We start from the raw sequence: 18,056 nt of genomic DNA, 5'->3' as shown, positions 1-18,056 counted from the left end.
GCCTGTTCCGGAGCTCCGCCGGAGGGGGCATCGGTCACGGAGGGCTTCTACATCAACACCATAGCCTCTCCGATGAAGTGTGAGTAGTTTACCTCAGACCTACGAGTCCATAGTTAGTAGCTAGATGGCTTCTTATCTCTTTTTGGATCTCAATACAATGTTCTCCCCCTCTCTTGTCGAGATCTATTCGATGTAATCTTCTTTTTGCGGTGTGTTTGTTGAGACCGATGAATTGTGGGTTTATGATCAAGTCTATCTATGAATAATATTTGAATCTTCTCTTAATTCTTTTATGTATGATTGGTTATCTTTGCAAGTCTCTTCGAATTATCAGTTTGGTTTGGCCTACTAGATTGATCTTTCTTGCAATGGGAGAAGTGCTTAGCTTTGGGTTCAATCTTGCGGTGTCCTTTCCTAGTGACAGTAGGGGCAGCAAGGCACGCATTGTATTGTTGCCACCGAGGATAACAAGATGGAGTTTTCTTCATATTGCATGAGTCTATCCCTCTACATCATGTCATCTTGCTTAAGGCGTTACTCTATTTTTAACTTAATATTCTAGATGCATGCTGGATAGCGGTCGATGAGTGGAGTAATAGTAGTAGATGCAGGCAGGAGTCGGTCTACTTGTCTCGGACGTGATGCCTATATACATGATCATACCTAGATATTCTCATAACTATGCTGAATTCTGTCAATTGCTCAACAGTAATTTGTTCACCCACCGTAAAATACTTATGCTCTTGAGAGAAGCCACTAGTGAAACCTATGGCCCCCGGGTTTATCTTTATCATATCAATCTCCTACTACTTAGTTATTTACTTTGCTATTTACTTTGCCTTTATTTTACTTTGCATCTTTATCATAAAAATACCAAAAATATTATCTTATCATATCTATCAGATCTCACTCTCGTAAGTGGCCCTATAGGGATTGACAACCCCTATTTGTGTTGGTTGCGAGGATTTATTTGTTTTGTGCAGGTACGAGGGACTAGCGTAGCCTCCTACTAGATTGATACCTTGGTTCTCAAAAACTGAGGGAAATACTTACGCTACTTTGCTGCATCATCCCTTCCTCTTCGGGGAAAACCAATGCAGTGCTAAAAGAGGTAGCAAGAAGGATTTCTGGCGCCGTTGCCGGGGAGGTCTACGCAAAAGTCAATATACCAAGTACCCATCACATTCCCTTATCTCCCGCATTACATTATTTGCCATTTTCCTTTCGTTTTCCTCTCCCCCACTTCACCCTTGCCATTTTATTCGCCCTTCTTCTGTTCGTCTTTCCATTTGCTTTGATGTCTTACTTGGCTCGTTTGCTAATTTGGCTGGAATAATTGTTTATTTATTACTAAACAGAGAACCTAAGATCTATGGATCCTCATCCGCTTGCTAATCTTTTTAAGAGATCCAATTATAATGAACCAATTGCTAGTGAGTTTTGTGCACTAGATTATCTTTATGAAGTTTTGCTTGAAATTCGTGAATCTGAAAATTGTGATAAAGTACCTTATGGGGTGATTCCCGATGGATCTTTGAATAAAAAGCATGATTGGAATGATGATAGTATAAATTATATTGATATAAATTGTGATAATAATATGCAAAACCCTAAGCTTGGGGATGCTAGTTTTGCTATGACCTCTACTTGTTGCAATGATCATGATTGGGGTGATTCTTCTTGTGATCTTGAAAATTTATTTAAGCCCCATGATGAATATGAGATTGATAATAGTGTTTGCAATATTATTGAAAGTGGGTTTGGAAGAGTGTCAACTTTAGATCCCACATATTTGGATAATGTTCAATCTTATGAATTTTTTTGATAAAAGTGGGTTTGAAGAGGTCATGACTTTAGATAATGTTAATCCCACTATTTTGGAAGAATGTCAACTTTGCATGCATGTGGATCGTGTTGAAAATATTTCATGTGATAGCTATATTGTTGAATTTGATTATGATCCTACATGCAATTATTATGAGAGAGGAAAATATGGTGGTAGAAATTTTCTTATTACTAAATTACCTCTCGTTATGTTGAGATTACTATTGTTTCTTTCCGCTTCCTTGCATATGCTAGTTCTTGCTTGCCTTGATAATTTGTTTGCCTATAAGATGCCTATGCATAGGAAGTATGTTAGACTTATATGTTTTTGTCACGTGTTTTATGATGCTCTCTTTGTGCTTCAATTCTTGTCTTTCATGTGAGCATCATTGAAATAGTATGCCTAGCTATAAGGCTTTAAAGAAAAGTGCTTGTTGGGAGACAACCCAATATTTATCCTTGCTGTTATTCAATAATAAATTATCTAGAATCTGTTTTGGTTGTGTTTTTTTGTGTTTAGTTTGTTTTTGTGCCAAGTAGAACCTTTGGGAAGACTTGGGGAAAGTCTTGTTGAACTTGCTGTAAAAAACAGAAACTTTAGCACTCACGAGAACTACTGTCATTTTTATTTGGAAAGTGCTATTTAGTTAATTATTTTTGCAGATGATTAATAGATAAATTCCTCACGTCCAGCAGTTTATTTTAGAATTTTTGGGGTTCCAGATCTTGCGCTAGCTACAGATTACTACAGACTGCCCTATTTTTGACAGATTCTGTTTTTCGTGTGTTGTTTGCTTATTTTGATGAATCTATGGCTAGTAAATTAGTTTATAAACCATAGAGAAGTTGGAATACAGTAGGTATAACACCCATATAAATAAAAGAATGAGTTCATTACAGTACCTTGAAGTGGTCTTTTGTTTTCTTTCTCTAATGGAGCTCACGAGATTTTCTACTTTAAGTTTTGTGTTGTGAAGTTTTCAAGTTTTGGGTAAAGATTTGATGGATTATGGAACAAGGAGTGGCAAGAGCCTAAGCTTTGGGATGCCCATGGCACCCCCAAGATAATCTAAGCCAAGGCTTGGGGATGCCCCGGAAGGCATCCCCTCTTTTGTCTACTTCTATCGGTAACTTTACTTGGAGCTATATTTTTATTCGCCACATGATATGTGTTTTGCTTGGAGCGTCTTGTATTATTTGAGTCTTTGTTTGTTAGTTTACCACAATCATCCTTGCTATACACACCTTTTGAGAGAGCCATACATGATTTGAAATTTGTTAGAATACTCCATGTGCCTCGCTTATATCTTTTGAGTTATTTAATTTTGCTCTAGTGCTTCACTTATATCTTTTAGAGCATGATGGTGGATTTGTTTTATAGAAACTATTGATCTCTCATGCTTCACTTAGACTATTTTGAGAGTCTTAATAGCATGGTAATTTGCTTAAAGTCCTAATATGCTTGGTATGCAAGATTAATAATTAAACTTTCTTATGAGTGTGTTGAATACTAAGAGAAGTTTGATGCTTGATGATTGTTTTAAGATATGGAGGTAATGATATCAAAGTCGTGCTAGTTGAGTAGTTGTGAAATTGAGAAATTGAGAAGTACTTGTGTTAAGGTTTGCAAGTCACGTAGCATGCACGTATGGTAAACGTTATGCAACAAATTTGAAACATGAGGTGTTATTTGATTGTCTTCCTTATGAGTGGCGGTCGGGGACGAGCGATGGTCTTTTCCTACCAATCTATCCCCCTAGGAGCATGCGCATAGTACCGAGGTTTTTGATGACTTGTAGATTTTTGCAACAAGTATGTGAGTTCTTTATGACTAATGTTGAGTCCATGGATTATACGCACTCTCACCCTTCCATCCTTGCTAGCCTCTTCGGTACCGGGCATTGCCCTTTCTCACATTGAGAGTTGGTGCAAACTTCGCCGGTGCATCCAAACCCCGTGATATGATACGCTCTTTCACACATAAACCTCCTTATATCTTCCTCAAAACAGCCACCATACCTACCTATTATGGCATTTCCATAGCCATTCCAAGATATATTGCCATGCAACTTTCCATCATTCTGTTCATCATGACACATTCATCATTGTCATATTGCTTAGCATGGTCATGTAGTTGGCATAGTATTTGTGGCAAAGCCACTATTCATAATTCTTTCATACATGTCACTCTTGGTCCATTGCATATCCCGGTACACCGCCGGAGGCATTCATATAGAGTCATCTTTGTTCTAGTATCGAGTTGTAATCATTAAGTTGTAAATAAATAGAAGTGTGATGATCATCATTTTCTAGAGCATTGTCCCAAGCGAGGAATATATATATATATAAAGGCCATAAAAAAGCGAAGGCCCAAAAAAAGAGAAAGGCCACAAAAAAAGAAAAGGCCCAAAATAAAAAAATGAGAGAAAAAGAGAGAAGGGACAATGTTACTATCCTTTGCCACACTTGTGCTTCAAAGTAGCACCATGATTTTCATAGTAGAGAGTCACTCATGTTATTACTTTCATATACTAGTGGGAATTTTTCATTATAGAACTTGATGCGGAGCATCCCATGATCATCCCCATGGACCTACCATCGTCGCATCAAGAGCCAAGAGGACCCATGACACGAGCACGAGCCAGAGCTCTCGAGAACGAGGTGACTTCTTTCCTTAGTGATATCACATATGATCCACTCGAGACATGGTTACTACCTAAGTCTGATATGCTATGCATGATCAGGTGTCAAGAGGAGCCTCCCGAAGATGCATGTGAAGACGGACAAGTCGCCAAGTCCACGGATGAAGAGAACCAACGGAAACGGGCAAGTTTTCCTTCCAGACCCCGGACATCCGGCCAAAGACCCCGGACATCCGGCCCCTGGAGATCCCACCACAGCAGCCGCAACCCAGCCAGAAAAGTTACAGGGCCCGGACATCTGGCCCCGCGCCCCGGACATCCGGCATCCCCCGAAGCCCCGGAAATCTGGCCCTCTGCCCGGAAATCCGGCCTCGTCTATCCAAAGACCACATAAGTTTTCACCGCCAGCCCGGACATCCGCCCCCCAGCCCGGACATCCGGCCACTCCTGAAGCCCCGGACATCCGGCCCGACGCCCGGACATCCGGCCTCGCCTGTCTGTGAACAGTGAAGGGCCGAAGCCCATGTACCCTCTCGCCCCCTAGACTATATATACTTCATCCCCTTCCTCTTTCTAGGGTTAGTGTTGGTTTAGCTCATATGTGAGATAGAGCTTCGCTCATCCATACAGATCTCCTCCTCGAGAGAGACTGTGGCCCCTCTTTGGAGAAGATCAACTTGGATTCAAGACCCCCTCTTGGGTGGCCCCCATCAAGACCTCCTTCTAGGAGAATAACCGGTTACTTTGTATCGTCCTTTGTTGACCTTGGATCATCGTGTATCTCTTTGTGTTATTGGATCTAGCGCATGTGTAATCGAATCTTGTTGGTTTGAGTGTTTCTCTCGTGTTTTCCCTCGTGAATCCCCTCGTGTTCTTCGTGTTTCTCTTTGGGATCCGCTCCTTTTGTGAAAGATCAGCCATCTAGGGTTTCACCCTACATCATCTTGGTATTATGAGCCACGTTGATCACGATTTTGGAGCCCCCTCTTTGTGTTTTCTAGCTTGATTTTGTTGTTTTTCGTCCTAATCCGAAAATTGCCCCACAAAAATAGCCCCAATTTTTTTTGTGATTTGTTGGTGTGATGAAGTTTTGTTGGATTTGATCCGCGAATTTCGTGTGTTGCAGGTAGATCTAACATTCCCCCACCTTTTCCCCCAAATTCCATCCACAGGATCTTACGAACTTTGCCCCGGATTTGACCTCTCCATGCGGTGTTCTTCGAATTCGTCCACGGATCCAGCGCCCGGACATCCGGCCCGACCGGCCCAGACATCCGGCACCCCGGACATCCGGCCATCACCCCCGGACATCCGGCCCCTGGCAGCAAAACAACTCATCCACCATACGTTTCCCGCCTAACTCTCGCCAAATTTTGTTCCGGTGCCCACATACATTTCCGCATACCTCCACCACTTCCGCATAGCACCACCCTAGCCTTTCCCGCTACCAACTCCGACAATTTTGCCAAATTTTTCTTTAAGAATTTGAGTTGTGGTTTCCGTGTCCTTTTGTGTTTCGGCTATCTAGGTACGGTTCGGCATCAACATCACCACCGCTCATCTTTGCCAAGGACTACTACGAATGGCTACATTACCTTGGATATCAACTTGGTATCGTGATATCATCATACTCTTTTGCAATCGCATTTATAACCACATGGCCTTACTTTTGCGTCACTTACCCATCGAGACTAGCCCTTGAGTATTGTCAGCAACGTGACTTGTGCACATTAGTGTTCATACTTCCCATAGCATACATACCATCATCGTGTTGCATCTCTTGGTATCATCACTTGGTCACAAAGTTGTTGTCACATACACAATTGCTATCTTGCTTCGTGAAACATTGCATGAGAAAAGAGCTCAAACATCAAAGAGCCAAACAAGCTTTTAAGCAAAAGAGGAAAGGCAAGCAAAGAGCAAGAACCATAGCATAATACAACATTAAGATTGTCATACTCGATCATCTTGGATCAATGCATAGGAACATCATACATATAACATACTTGGGATAGAAGTCGTTGCATTTTTGCTTAGTAGGTTGTGCACAAGTTCGTATCCGCCTATTGTGCAATCGTGCTAGCGTCTCTCTAGTTTTGTGAAACAAGAGCATCTTGGTGAATTCCACATTTTGGCTCATCCTTGGTTGCATAACCCCATCTTATCTATTTGCGTGTGTGTTTCCGTGTACCATATCTTGCTATTGGTCTACTTGTTGCATTTGCAAATTCGTGAATCTTTTCCAACATTATTGAGTCTCACTTACAATTGCATCAAATTTTGTGCCACCATCCTAACCGAGCTCCACCATAAGCTTTTACTTGTGTAGGTGTGAGAACCGACAAGAATTGGTACCAATTGTGCTATTTCCTTGTTACATATTGGATTCATCTTTGATCCATTGTCAACATCGGTCAAGGTACATTTGATATTGGTTCTTCCCTTTCTTCCACTCACACTTGTCTTGGAATGATGGATATGCCAAGTACTTCTACCAACCCGCTCTTCATGGAGCAAGACGACGACATGAACTCCTTCGTCACCAAGAGTCACCTCTTTGGTGCACAACGTGCTTTGCATCAAGAGCAACAAGCTATGAGTGAACGCATCGACAACCTTGCCACCGACTTGCGACTTTCCGAGCAACGTACAAGGGACTACTTCGACCACAAGCTCGGCGATCACAAGCAAGAGAATGACGCAAGGATGGACGAGATTCGTGCTTTGTTGCTCAACCGCTCTTCTTCCACTTCAAGAAGGAGCCGTTCAAGTCACCATTCCAACTTCACCCTCTCCGGCTCAAGTACACCGACATCGAACACTCTTCGTCGAGCCGCGCGCAATGAGCGTCAAGCAAACCTCAATCCACTTCGAGACACCGACTCACAAGAACATCGACGACGTCAAGCCGAAGAAGCCTTTGCGCTAGCTCGAGAACGGCAACGCCAACGTCAACAAGAACAAGAGGAGCAAGCGCGACAACATCAAGATGCACAAGACGCCGAGGCGGAACACCAAGAACAACAACTACATGAAGCTCTAGAACTTGAAGCGCAACGTGCCCTTCATGAATTAAGTCGTGTTGTAGCCGATCGAGGCCGACAAGCTCGACTACATCAAGAAGCACTTCGCGATGAAGCTCAAGAAAGAATTTACCAAAGACATGTGCATCGACAAGCTCCTCGTAAAGATAGACAAGCTCCTCGTCAAGATAGACAAGCTCCCCCTCAAGCGAGACAAGAACATCAAGTCCATCGACAGCAAGAAGACAATGGACCCAATCCTCGCCAAGAGCAACATGAGGAAGACATCCAACTTCGCCAAGAGCACGATAACAATGTCAATCCTCAACGACATGGGCGTCCCCATCCCCAACCCCAGCACAATGAAGAGCAACGTTATGGCAAGCTAAAGTTCACCATGCCCAAGTTCAATGGAAGCAATGACCCCGAAGAGTACATCTCATGGGCATTGAAGGTTGACAAAATCTTCCGTTTGCACAATTATGAAGAAGAGAAGAAGATCACGATGGCATCCCTTGAGTTGCAAGACTATGTCCTCATTTGGTGGGAACAAATCATAGAGCGCCGCGAGGCAAGAGGTGAACCACCCATCACTACTTGGGCACAAATGAAGGATTTCATGAGAGCATGATTCGTGCCAAACTACTACAACCGCGACCTCTTTAAGAAACTTCAACAACTCAACCAAGGAACCAAGAGCGTTGAAGAGTACTACAAGGAAATGGAGATTGCCATGATACGAGCCAATGTCAAAGAAGATGATGAGCAAACTATGGCAAGGTTCTTGAATGGACTCAATCATCCTATCAAGAAGATCGCCGACTTCCAACCATACTCGAACCTCATCAAGCTAGTGCATCAAACTACCAAAGCGGAACGGCAAGTACAAGACGACTTCAAGTATGCCAAGTTCTCATCCAAGTCCTATGGCCTCTCCAACAATCAAGCTTCGACGACTCCAACACCTTCCACCTTAACCAAGCCTTCTACAAGCAACGTCGACAAGTCAAGTTACAAGAAAGCTTCGACAAGCTCAAGTCCTCCTCCTACTACAAACAACTTCAAGAAAGCTCCATCATCATCTACTCCACCCGATGAGACCATCAAGACAAGTTCTATCAAATGCTTCACATGCGGAGGCCGAGGCCACAAGTCCTTCGAGTGCACAAACAAGCACACCATGATCCTCAACGACGACGGAACCTATGACTCCATGAGTGAAGGAGAAATGGAAGCTCTTGAACAAGTGGCCATGCACCGACAAGTGAATAATGAAGATGAAGATGACCAAGTCTTTTGCGATGAAGATTCAAGTCCCGCTCTTGTTGTCTCCAAGGTCTTGACTCTTCAACATCAACAAGACGAAGATCAAAGATGCCATATCTTCCACACAAAGGCCGGCATTAATGGACGTTCCGTCAAGGTCATCATTGATGGAGGTAGTTGCCACAACTTAGCAAGTGAAGAACTATGCTCCAAGATCCAATTGGTCAAGATGAAGCACCCTCACCCCTACAAGGTTCAATGGCTAAGCGACACCGGCACCATACAAGTCGAGCATAGAGTACAAGTCTCTTTCAAGATCGGCGCCTATGAAGACACATTGGAATGTGATGTCCTTCCGATGACCATTTGCCACCTCCTCCTTGGATAGCCATGGCAATTTGACCGAGGTGTCATTCACAATGGGCGTACAAATCACTATAGCTTCAAGATGAAAGGGAAAGAGTTCGTGCTACGTCCTATGTCTCCAAGCCAAGTGCTCGCCGACAAGCAAGCCACCCATCGTGGAGAAAATAGTGAGAGAGCGAACCACCAAAAAGAGACTGAGCGCCACAAGCCCAAATTGAGTGCCTCCACGATGAGCGACAAGAAAAACTTAGTTCTCTTTGCCACCAAACGTGAGATGAGAGAAGTGTGTGAGAACCCATCAAGTGTCCTACACTATGTCCTATTGTGCAAGGACGAGGTCACAAAAACTAACAACTCTCACGATCTACCTTTGGTGTTATCTTCTCTATTGCAGGAATTCCAAGATGTTTTCCCCGATGAGCTACCTCCGGGTCTACCTCCACTACGAGGCATTGAGCACCGAATTGATCTCATCCCCGGAGCGCCGCTTCCCAACAAAGCTCCATACCGCGTCAACCCCGAAGAAACCAAAGAAATACAAAGGCAAGTAAAGCATCTCATAGACCATGGACATGTGCGTGAAAGTTTGAGTCCTTGTGCCGTACCGGTCATTCTTGTGCCAAAACGTGACGGTAGCTTTCGCATGTGCTCCGATTGTAGACTTATCAATGCTATCACCATTAGATATAGGTACCCCATTCCACACCTTGATGATATGCTTGATGAACTTAGCGGTGCCACTATCTTTTCCAAAATTGATCTTAAAAGTGATTACTATCAAATCCGCATATAAGAGGGTGATGAATGGAAAACCGCTTTCAAAACAAAGTTTGGTCTCTATGAGTGGTTAGTCATGCCTATGGGTTTATCGGAAGCACCCGGTACTTTCATGCGTCTTATGCATTACGTGTTTCGCCCTTACATTGGTGAATTTGTTGTTGTCTACTTTGATGATATCCTTGTGTTTAGAAAATCTCTCAAAGAGCATGTCACCCACCTTCGAACCGTGCTACAAACTCTTTGAAAAGAGCAACTTTATGCTAATATGGAAAAATGCCTATTTGGCGTTGACAAGCTTGTTTTCTTGGGTTTCGTAGTTTCTTCTAAGGGTGTTCATGTTGATGAATCTAAGATCAATGCTATTAAAACTTGGCCCCAACCAACCAATTTGCAACAAGTGCGTAGTTTTCTTGGTTTAGCCGGTTTCTACCGTAGATTTGTGAAGGATTTTAACACCATTGCTTCACCTTTGCATGCTTTGAGTAAGAAAAATGCACCGTTTGTTTGGGGAACATCTCAAGATATTGCTTTCAACGAGCTTAAGAATTTGCTTACTCATGCTCCCGTGCTTGCATTACCCAACTTTGACAAACCTTTCGAAATTCATTGCGATGCTAGTGGTGATGGCATAGGAGGCGTGTTAACGCAAGAGAAGCGCCCCATTGCATACTTTAGTGAGAAACTATCCGGAGCGCAACTCAATTACCCCATCTATGACAAAGAGCTATATGCTTTAGTGCGAGTTTTGCATGAATGGGAACATTACCTCCGCCCACATGAGTTCATCATCCATACCGACCATGAAACACTTAAATACCTTAAGGGTCAAACTAAGTTGAACAAGCGTCATGCTAAATGGAGTGAATTTATTGAGTCATTTCCTTATGTCATCAAGTACATTAAGGTTAAAGAAAATGTTGTGGCAGATGCGCTTTCCCGTATATGCATGCTTGTCACTAACCTTGAGTTGAATGTCATTGGTTTTGAGCATATCAAAGACTTGTATGAACATGATCCTACATTCGCCATACCTTATGCCAAGTGTTTGATGCATACTTCTTGGGATCGATACTACATCAAAGATGGATATCTTATGAGAGCTAACAAACTTTGCATCCCCGAGTCCTCTTTTCGTTTGTTGCTTTTGCAGGAATCTCATGGAGGCGGACTCATGGGACACTTTGGACGCGACAAGACATTTGCTACGCTCTCCAAGAACTACTTTTGTCCCAAGATGCATCGCGACATCAATCGCTTCACCAACCGTTGTTCTACATGTCGCAAAGCTAAGTCTAAAGCCCAATCTCATGGCCTCTATATGCCACTTCCAATTCCATATCAACCATGGGAAGATATTAGCATGGACTTTGTGCTTGGTTTGCCTAGAACTCGAAATGGCAAGGATTCCATTTTTGTTGTTGTGGACCGTTTCTCCAAAATGGCTCATTCATTCCTTGCAACAAGATAGACGATGCTTCACATATTGCAAATTTATTTTGTAGGGAAATCTTGCGCCTTCATGGAGTGCCAAAGACGATTGTCTCGGACCGCGACGTCAAGTTCTTGAGTTACTTTTGGAAGACCTTATGCGCCAAGCTCGGAATCAAGCTCTTGTTCTCTTCGGCATACCGTCACCAACCGTACGCTCTCCACCCTACTACGCGTGTTGATAAAGAAGAACATCAAGGAGTGGGAAGAGTGCCTACCCATCGCCGAGTACGCCTACAACCGAGCAAGACATTCGACTACTGGCAAGTCCCCCTTCGAGGTCGTCTATGGCTTCAACCCATTGTCCCCATTGGACATTCTACCTCTACCGCTTCAAGAGCGCACAAACTTGGACGCGAGTGCCCGAGCCAACTTCCTCAAGAAGATGCATGAAGATACAAGGAACACCATCGAGCGCCAAGTACAACGACTCGCGACCAAGCTTAACGCCAACAAGCAACCCATGATGTTCCATGTTGGAGATCTTGTGTGGCTACACCTTCGCAAGGATCGCTTCCCCAATGAACGCAAGTCCAAGCTACTACCACGAGCGGATGGGCCCTTCAAGGTGCTTGCACGCTACAACAACAATGCATACAAGATCGACATCCCACGTGACAAGTACTCCGTGAGCGACGTCTTCAACATCAAAGATCTCTCCCCGTACCATGGTGATGAGGATTTCGATCCGAGGTCGGATCTTTCCCAAGGGAGGGGAGATGATGCGGAGAATCCCATGATCATACCCATGGACCTACCATCGTCGCATCAAGAGCCAAGAGGACCCATGACACGAGCACGAGGCAGAGCTCTCGAGAACGAGGTGACTTCTTTCCTTAGTGATATCACATATGATCCACTCGAGACATGCTTACTTCCTAAGTCCGATATGCTATGCATGATCAGGTGTCAAGAGGAGCCTCCCGAAGATGCACGTGAAGACGGACAAGTCGCCAAGTCCACGGATGAAGAGAACCAACGGAAACGGGCAAGTTCTCCTTCCAGGCCCCGGACATCCGGCCAAAGACCCCGGACATCCGGCCCCTGGAGATCCCACCACAGCAGCCGCAGCCCAGCCAGAAAAGCTACAGGGCCCGGACATCCGGCCCCGCGCCCCGGACATCCGGCATCCCCCGAAGCCCCGGAAATCCGGCCCTCTGCCCGGAAATCCGGCCTCGTCTATCCAGAGACCACAGAAGTTTTCACCGCCAGCCCGGACATCCGCTCCCCCAACCCGGACATCCGGCCACTCCTGAAGCCCCGGACATCCGGCCCGACGCCCGGACATCCGGCCTCGCCTGTCTGTGAACAGTGAAGGGCCGAAGCCCATGTACCCTCTCGCCCCCTAGACTATATATACTTCATACCCTTCCTCTTTCTAGGGTTAGCGTTGGTTTAGCTCATATGTGAGATAGAGCTTCGCTCATCCATACAGATCTCCTCCTCAAGAGAGACTGTGGCCCCTCTTTGGAGAAGATCAACTTGGATTCAAGACCCCCTCTTGGGTGGCCCCCATCAAGACCTCCTTCTAGGAGAAGAACCGGTTACTTTGTATCGTCCTTTGTTGACCTTGGATCATCGTGTATCTCTTTGTGTTATTGGATCTAGCGCATGTGTAATCGAATCTTGTTGGTTTGAGTGTTTCTCTCGTGTTTTCCCTCGTGAATCCCCTCGTGTTCTTCGTGTTTCTCTTTGGGATCCGCTCCTTTTGTGAAAGATCAGCCATCTAGGGTTTCACCCTACATCATCTTGGTATTATGAGCCACGTTGATCACGATTTTGGAGCCCCCTCTTTGTGTTTTCTAGCTTGATTTTGTTGTTTTTCGTCCTAATCCGAAAATTGCCCCACAAAAATAGCCCCAATTTTTTTTGTGATTTGTTGGTGTGATGAAGTTTTGTTGGATTTGATCCGCGAATTTCGTGTGTTGCAGGTAGATCTAACATTCCCCCACCTTTGGGATCCGCTCCTTTCGTGAAAGATCTGCCATCTAGGGTTTCACCCTACATCAGAACTTGGCTTGTATATTCCAACAATGGGCCTCCTCAAGTGCCCTAGGTCTTCGTGAGCAAGCAAGTTGGATGCACACCCACTAGTTTCTTATGTTGAGCTTTCATACATTTATAGCTCTAGTGCATCCGTTGCATGGCAATCCCTACTCCTTGCATTAACATCAATCGGTGGGAATCTCCATAGCCCATTGATTAGCCTCGTTGATGTGAGACTTCCTCCTTTTTGTCTTCTCCTCATAACCCCCCTCATTATATTCTATTCCACCTATAGTGCTATGTCCATGGCTCGCGCTCATATATTGCGTGAAAGTTTATAGGTTTGAGATTACTAAAGTATGAAACAATTGCTTGGCTTGTCATCGGGGTTGTGCATGATGATAGCATTCTTGTGTGACGAAAATGAAACATGACTAAACCTATCATTTTGTAGGAATGAACTTTCTTTGGCCATGTTATTTTGAGAAGACATAATTGCTTAGTTAGTATGCTTGAAGTATTATCATTTTTATGTCAATATGAACTTTTGTCTTGAATCTTTCGGATCTGAATATTCATACCACAATTAAGAAGAATTACATTAAAATTATGCCAAGTAGCACTCCACATCAAAAATTCTGTTTTTATCATTTACCTACTCGAGGACGAGCACGAATTAAGCTTGGGGTGCTTGATACGTCTCCAACGTATCTATAATTTTTGATTGCTCCATGCTACTTTATCTACTGTTTTGGACTATATTGGGCTTTATTATCCACTTTTATATTATTTTTGGAACTAACCTATTAACCGGAGGCCCAACCCAGAATTGCTATTTTTTGCCTGTTTTAGGGTTTCGAAGAAAAGGAATATCAAATGGAGTCCAAACAGAATGAAACCTTCGGGAACGTGATTTCCTAATCGAATACAACTCACGAGACTTGGACCCTACGTCAAGACAATTAACAGGAGGCCACGAGGTAGGGGGCGCGCCTGCTCCCCCCAGGCGCACCCTCCACCCTCGTGGGCCCCCTGTTGCTCCACCGACGTACTTCTTCCTCCTATATATACCCACGTACCCCCAAACGATCAGAAACGGAGCCAAAAACCTAATTCCACCGCCGTAACTTTCTGTATCCATGAGATCCCATATTGGGGCCTTTTCCGGAGCTTCGCCGGAGGGGGCATTGATCACGGAGGGCTTCTACATCAACACCATAGCCTCTCCGATGAAGTTGAGTAGTTTACCTCAGACCTACGGGTCCATAGTTAGTATCTAGATGGCTTCTTCTCTCTTTTTGGATCTCAATACAATGTTCTCCCCCTCTCTTGTGGAGATCTATTCGATGTAATCTTCTTTTTGCGGTGTGTTTGTTGAGACCGATGAATTGTGGGTTTATGATCAAGTCTATCTATGAATAATATTTGAATCTTCTATGAATTCTTTTATGTATGATTGGTTATCTTTGCAAGTCTCTTCGAATTATCAGTTTGGTTTGGCCAACTAGATTGATCTTTCTTGCAATGGGAGAAGTGCTTAGCTTTGGGTTCAATCTTGCGGTGTCCTTTCCTGGTGACAGTAGGGGCAGCAAGGCACGTATTGTATTGTTGCCATCGAGGATAACAAGATGGGGTTTTCTTCATATTGCATGAGTCTATCCCTCTACATCATGCCATCTTGCTTAAGGCGTTACTCTATTTTTCACTTAATACTCTAGATGCATGCTGGATAGCGGTCGATGAGTGGAGTAATAGTAGTAGATGCAGGCAGGAGTCGGTCTACTTGTCTCGGACGTGATGCCTATATACATGATCATACCTAGATATTCTCATAACTATGCTCAATTCTGTCAATTTCTCAACAATAATTTGTTCACCCACCATAGAATACTTATGCTCTTGAGAGAAGCCACTAGTGAAACCTATGGCCCCCGGGTTTATCTTTATCATATCAATCTCCTACTACTTAGTTATTTACTTTGCTATTTACTTTGCCTTTATTTTACTTTGCATCTTTATCATAAAAATACCAAAAATATTATCTTATCATATCTATCAGATCTCACTCTCGTAAGTGGCCCTATAGGGATTGACAACCCCTATTTGCGTTGGTTGCGAGGATTTATTTGTTTTGTGCAGGTACGAGGGACTAGTGCGTAGCCTCCTACTGGATTGATACCTTGGTTCTCAAAACTGAGGGAAATACTTACACTACTTTGCTGCATCATCCCTTCCTCTTCGGGGAAAACCAACGCAGTGCTAAAAGAGGTAGCACTGCCATCATATCTTCTGTGCCTTTTTGGCTCATGTTCATTAAGGGAATTTTGTTCTATGATTTTAGTAGAATGATTCCATGCCTTTGTTTGCTATGATATGTTCCTGTAGCATGATGTTTGCGTGCTCTAAACATTGCTTCCTGATATTGTTTTTGACATGTTAGTATTTTCACTAAGTCTGTGAAGCTGATATCTTTTGCACTTTTGCCATGCTTGTTTGAACCTGTTCTAGTGTGTTTTAGCTGTAGCTCAGTGTTCATGTTTTGTCAAGCATCTCTTGTACATCACTGCCATATGCTTTGTTGTTATGTTGGAGTGCAGTAGCTTAGTTTATTGTTGCACTCTAAGTGCCATCATGCTGTTAATCGCAGTTTTGCGTCATTCTTGTTTTGCTTGCCATTTGCAAACCGTGCATCCGTTTCCGGTGATCTTTATATCGATTTCAACCGAAATCACCTCATATTTCCAGCAGCATACTTGGTTTTCCAAGTAGATTCCTTGATCATTCTTTCCCTTCCGGAGCACGCATATGCATTGCATATCATGCCATGTATTGCATCATGTTGCTTGTGCATTGCACCGTGATTGATTGTTGTTCCATTGCTTGTGTTCTTGCCTTGGGTTGAGCCGGGAGACGAGTACGTGAACGAGGAACCTGTTGAGTATGCTTATGAGGATCAAGCTTTCGACAACTCTGAGAACTTTGCAGGCAAGATGACCATACCCTCGAAATCACTTCTATCTTTGCTTGCTAGTTGTTCGCTCTATCGCTATGTCGCGCTACCTACCACTTGCTATATCATGTGTCCCATATTGCCATCTCAAGCCTCTAACCCACCTTCCTAGCAAACCGTGGTTTGGATATGTTACCGCTTTTGCTCAGCCCCTCTTATAGCGTTGCTAGTTGCTGGTGAAGTTGAAGTTTGTTCCAAGTTGGACCATGGATATTGTTGGGATATCATTATTATCTCATATTTACTTTAATGCACCTATATACTTGGTAAAGGGTGGAAGGCTCGGTCTTTTGCTTGGTGTTTTGTTCCACTCTTGCCGCCCTAGTTTCCGTCATACCGGTGTTATGTTCCTTGATTTTGCGTTACTTACGCGGTTGGGTGTTATGGGAACCCCTTGATAGTTCGCCTTGAATAAAACTCCTCCAACAAGGCCCAACCTTGGTTTTACCATTTTCCTACCTACCACCATATACCTTTCCCTTGGGTTCTGCAGACCCAAGGGTCATCTTTATTTTAACCCCCCCCTCCCCCGGCCAGTGCTCCTCTGAGTGTTGGTCCGAACCGGGCAACCTGCGGGGCCACCTCGGGGCAACTTGAGGGTTGGTTTTACTCGTAACTTGACCTATCCGGTGTGCCCTGAGAACGATATACGTGCGACTCCTATCGGGATTTGTCGGCATATCGAGCGGCTTTGCTGGTCTTGTTTTACCATTGTCGAAATGTCTTGTAACCGGGATTCCGAGACTGATCGGGTCTTCCCGGGAGAAGGAATATCCTTTGTTGACCATGAGAGGTTGTGATGGACTAAGTTGGGACACCCCTGTAGGGTATAAACTTTTGAGAGCCATGCCCGTGGTTATGTTGCATATGGGAATTTGTTAATATCCGGTTGTAGAGAACTTGACACTTAACTTAATTAAAATGAATCAACCGCGTGTGTAGCCGTGATGGTCTCTTTTCGGCGGGGTCCGGGAAGAGAACACGGTCTTGTGTGATGCTTGAGCGTAAGTAGTTTCAGGATCACTTCTTGATCACTTCTAGCTTCTCGACCGTCGCATTGCTTCTCTTCTCGCTCTTATTTGCGTATGTTAGCCACCATATATGTTTAGTGCTAGCTGCAGCTCCACCTCACTACCTTTTCCTACCCATAAGCTTAAATAGTCTTGATCTCGCGGGTGTGAGATTGCTGAGTCCTCGTGACTCGCGGATACTTCCAAACAGTTGCAGGTGCCGAGGATACTAGTGCAAGTGATGCTACCGAACTCAAGTGGGAGTTCGACTAGGATTCGTGCCGTTACTATGTTTCTTTTCCTGATGATCAGTAGTGGAGCCCAGTTGGGACGATCGGGGATCTAGCATTTGGGGTTGTCTTCCTTTATTTTGGTTCTGTAGTCGGACCTTTGTTTGTACTTTGGATGATGTATGAATTATTTATGTATTGTGTGAAGTGGCGACTGTAAGCCAACTCTTTATCCCTTTCTTATTCAGTACATGGGATGTGTGAAGATTACCCCTCTTGCGACAAACCTACCATGCGGCTATGCCTCTAAGTCGTGCCCCGACACGTGGGAGATATAGCCGCATTGTGGGTGTTACAGAATGATTCAGACACGGATACACGGTGTAGGTAAGAAAAAACAGTAAAGACTTGGTGAAGTTAAAACAGGTTGC

At 44.0% G+C, this 18,056-nt stretch overlaps 1 pseudogene; it reads left to right on the top strand.

The window, feature by feature from the left end:
• Positions 1-7,599: 7,599 nt before the first annotated feature.
• On the top strand, positions 7,600-13,365 carry LOC147979750 (uncharacterized; annotated as a pseudogene).
• The last annotated feature ends 4,691 nt before the right edge of the window (positions 13,366-18,056 follow it).

This window comes from Triticum urartu, chromosome 3A (assembly GCF_056163025.1).
Source record: "Triticum urartu cultivar PI428250 chromosome 3A, HENAU_Tu73, whole genome shotgun sequence".
NCBI classification, from domain to species: Eukaryota; Viridiplantae; Streptophyta; class Magnoliopsida; order Poales; family Poaceae; genus Triticum; species Triticum urartu.
Note: the sequence above shows the minus strand (reverse complement) of the source record. Positions and strands in the feature narration are given on the sequence as shown.